We start from the raw sequence: 4,959 nt of genomic DNA on the forward strand, positions 1-4,959 counted from the left end.
AGTAAACCCTAATGTACCTTGAAATAACTGTAACCAAAGAACAACCTATTTGAGTTATTTGATGTGGTGGATTCAAAGAGAATCACATAAGCTCCACAATAGCAGTTTGGATGTGTGAAGTTCTTCCTTGTCATGCCAACATTGCCAGAGTTGTCGCTTGAAGAGCCCATCAACTTCTCTTTCCATGAACGACTGATTGAACCTGATGAATGTTCTTTCGTGTTCATTACTAAAGGCAAGGTGAAATTTGATATCTAAGGTTCACATTAACATTTGGGATTGCTCTTATTAAGAGCTGGAATCAAAACTACAGCGTTTTTGATGACTGTATACAGAAATTTTATCCTATCAATAATAATCAGTCCACATATAACAGTAATCGGTACAAGTAAGCTCTTCCAATTATTTTTCACTCAAAAACTGACAAGAGAATCCTTTCAATCACACGAAAAAAATAGATAAGGACTGCGTTGTTATTTTTTAATAGTCAAGAATTGCCAGATCCATTTCATAAATCGTTAAGAACTGAGAAAGAGTTTTACTCTAAATGAAATACCATAATCTTTTTTATTTTCCCGTTATGTTTGTTTTGGACACTATTAGGTTCAAATATGTATTGATTTTTTGATACGGCTATGATGGAGCCTCTCTTTAAATATGTATTGGTTCAAATATTAACACGCATGGAAATTAATGCATTACAAACAAAACAAAATAGACGAAACCTACAGGTAAGTAATCTATGTATTGAAAAAATATTTGCATCTTTTAAATTTTGAATTTTTATTTTAGAGAATAAAGTGTGATCTTTTATTTTTAAATAGTTTTTTTTATATTTTTTTTGTTTCACCTATAAAATAAATGGTGAGAAATCACATTTTACTCTCTAAAATAAAATTCAAAATTTAAAAAATCTAAATCCATTGAAAAAAAAATTTCTTGCTAATGCTAAGTATGGAGTGTTGTAGATCTCGTTCATTCATTGATTCTAAACTCTTTCTGGATTAAAAAAAATCCTGTTAATCAAGTTAATCATTTTTTTAATTATAAAATTTAGATTTGTTTTATAAGTTTTAAATATTGAACTGAAGTCCAAAATAAAAAAATAATATATGAATATTAAAATAATATGTCTGTACAAAAAAAATATAACTGAACTTTAGAATTAAAATAAATAATACCCAAAATAAATTAAAAATCCATGTACCAAATCTAGAAAAAAAAATACATTAGATTTTTAGAAAAAATAATATTAAATATGTATTATGTATATAATATTAAACTTTAAATAAATTTTATTTTGTGTGAAACAAAATTACAATATTAAATATAAACACAATGATAAAAGATTTTGTATTATATAAATTTAATTAAAAAATATATATACTCACGTAAAAAGTAAACAAACATATAATAATTTTATTTTGTGTGAAACAAAATTATAATATTAAATATGAACACAATAATAAAAGATTTTGTATTATATAAATTTAATAAAAAAAACATATATACTCACCTAAAAAACAAAATTATAATTGCTTTGTTCTTTTTAAAATTAGTTATGAGAGAATTTTAGTTTTTAGAGTACACATTTATTCTCTCTAATATAATTAAATAAACTTTATTCTAAAAGCATATTTTAATATTTTTAAAATTAATGCAAAAAAAATATTTATTTTTTAAATGTATTTGGTGGGTATTTTAGTCTTTTGTAATTAAATTTAAATTTTAATTTGTAATATAGTAAAAAAAACTTAAACATAAAATAGCATTTTAGTCTGTTTAATATTATTAATCATAGAATACTAACTTTTAAGAATATTAAAAAAAAAGTTTTTAACTCTTAAAAAATTAATGTATATTTATACCTAAAGATTCAAATAATATGCTATCTTCACAGTTTACACATATGCCTTGTTATTTTTCATCACAATTATATTTTTAATGGAGACAAATTTATTCACATTTGATTATTTTTATCATGATCTTAAAAATTAAAATTATTGGCAATATTTTTATTATTTTTGTCATTTAAAATTATTTTTGTTGGCACTTAGATTCTTAGAAATATTTTTAGTAATTTATTTTTATTTTTTTACTTCTTGGTGACATAATATGCTTTTATTAGATAGATTAATTTATTTATAATTTTTTACAAGATATTATATACTATATTTTTATTATCCAATTTTTTTAATTGATTACGAGACAAATTTATATATTTTCGGTTTAAAAATTATTTATATTTTAAATTAATTGTTTTCATATATTTTAATAAACTATGTTTTATTCATGTAAATATTTTTTACTTAAAAGAAAAAAAAAAAGAATAATTTCAACCCAATTTCATCTCAAACAGACTCAATAATATCCATTTTTATCGCATAAAAGTATAAAGCCATAATGAAAACTATTCCTAAAAATTTGCACAGTTTACTCTCTAAGTTAGCCAATTAGCCATAAGTCCATAACTACTACTGCAAAGTTGCTCTCTAATTAAAAACAAAAGCTAAAAACTAATGTATCTACAATACATGTGTCATTATAGCAAAGTTTTAAAATTGAATCGATTATCAAACCGCTCTAATTACTGATTTATTGGTTTAATCGGTTCGACTGTAGTTCAACCAAAAAAACTATTTTTTAGTAAAATAAGACATAAAATATAAATACACATAGTAAAATATAATTATAGTCTAATATAAACTTTAAAATATTATTAAAATTAAAAATATTACGTAAACCACAATGTTATGATCTCTTTCCAATACAAACTCAAAAGTAAAATAAGAAAAATCATAAAATGCCATATGATAAACTATTCAAGATTATTCACAATCGTACACCACACAATAATAAAAAATTACAGTTCACGAATTAACTAACAACAAATATTCAAGATTATTCACAATCCTAACCAACACAGTAATAAAAAATCACACTTCACATATTAACAAACAACAACTATTAAAGATTATTTCCAATCCTAAATCTCAAAGTAATAAAAAATCACAGTACACAGATTAACTGACAACAATTACTCAAAATTATTCACAATTCTAAACCACACATTAATAAAAAATTATAGTTCACAAATTAACTAACAATAGTGACAGATAAAAAAATATTTAAAAGAGAGCAAACTGAGTAGTGAGCACACAAGGAGACAGGGAGCACGACTAGAGGGGCTGACGCAGTTGAAGGGGAGGAGCGCGGTGGAACAGAAATAATATATATTAACTATAATCACAAATTAAACTATTTTAAATTAAATAATTTATATAACGGTAATTTCATTTATTATTATAAATACTGAATTAAATAAGTCATTATGATTATTTTTTATTTAGAATTAGATGAGAATAAGATCAGAGATACTATTTTTTTTAACTTTAGAATTTAATAGGTGCCATATATGATATATAAATATTGACTTTAAGATTTCGATCCTAACATATCAAAATTGCTTCCGTAACTCTTTTCCTATAAGAGTTGCGCATTAGAAAAGGTTTTGGTGGAGAAAAATTAAAGAACTATAAAATTCAAGCTCTCTCAATCATGCTCTCAAATTTAAGTATGTACTCACTTTTCTTTTTTAATAATTTAACATGGGTGAGATTGAGAATTCTTGAATTTCAACCGTAATTACTTAGTAAAAAATATTTATCTAAACTAAAAAAAGTTTTTAACATGAAGTTTTTTTTTGTAATTTTAACATTATGCTAATTTCAATCACAGTTGTCAGATAGGATTGAACTAGCCGGTCGGACTAGAAAATTGAAAAATCAGTTATTAAACCGATTCAATTGAGGTATCTGACCAGACAAAAAAGAAAATCGGTCGAAACTGGTTTGAACCAGCCGGTTCGGATTTGTTAAAAAAACCACCCCCGTGCCAAAACGAGGTTTTGGAAGTTTAAAAGAAACCTAATTGCTCGAAGGCCCCTTAACTCTCTCAAACTCACACAGCCTCCATACCAAAGGCCCTCTCTCACACTCACAAGAAAACTACCGGCCACCCCAACTGCACGGTTGCTGCCACGTTTTGCCGGCTCCTCTGCCTCGTCTCGCCGGCTCTCACCGCGTCTCCGTCACTGCGTCGCCCTCCGTCAGTGGCTCGCCTGGTTTGCGTCGTCTGTCTGTGGTTCGCCTGGTCTACGTCTCGCCTGTGCGTCTCTCGTCGTCATCGTCGTCGCACCCTCGTCCGGCGTAGCTCACTGTCGCTACTGCCTCCCCCTTGCTAGTCTCTGCTTCGCCTTGCTTGGACAGTTTGGTTTCTCTCTTCTCTGCCCGCGTTCTGCATCAGATTCAGCCGTTCAGGTATGCTTTTTTATTTTACTTATGAATGATTATTTTTGTTGATTATAACTTGTTGATGATTATACTTATTGATTATAAATTGTTGATTTTTGGCAGTGTAATATATAGTTTTAATGGTGGATTGATGTTTTTTCTTTTTCTGATTTGGTGTTTATGATTGTTTTTGTTGTTGTGCTATGTTGGGTTGCTGTGAATTTATAATTTATATTCTTGGATAGGGATAGGTTGATTAGGTTGTGAATTTAGGATAACTGCTGCTTTATATTGTTGCTGTTCAATATTATTTTAGGATGGCTTCCTCAAATACACCATCAGAAACACCATTGCATATAGTTTATGGATTGTTATTCTTATTGTGTTAAATTAAGATACTATTGTATTAGTGCTGATTGATTTTATGTCATTGCATATAGTTCATGAATTGTTATTTTTATTGTGTCAAATTAAGATACTATTGCATTAGTGCTGATTGATTTTATGTCTTCTTATTAGTTATTTTTAGAATTCGAGACTTGATTTTTTAAAAATATTAGTGAAGATATGTATTTCAAATTTTGTTTCTAGGTTTTTGATTATTTTATATTTTTTATTTATATGGAACCAGTTCTACCGGTTCAACCAATATTTCATTAGTTGAACC

The sequence above is a fragment of the Arachis stenosperma genome, chromosome 6, assembly GCF_014773155.1.
Source record: "Arachis stenosperma cultivar V10309 chromosome 6, arast.V10309.gnm1.PFL2, whole genome shotgun sequence".
Taxonomy (NCBI): domain Eukaryota; kingdom Viridiplantae; phylum Streptophyta; class Magnoliopsida; order Fabales; family Fabaceae; genus Arachis; species Arachis stenosperma.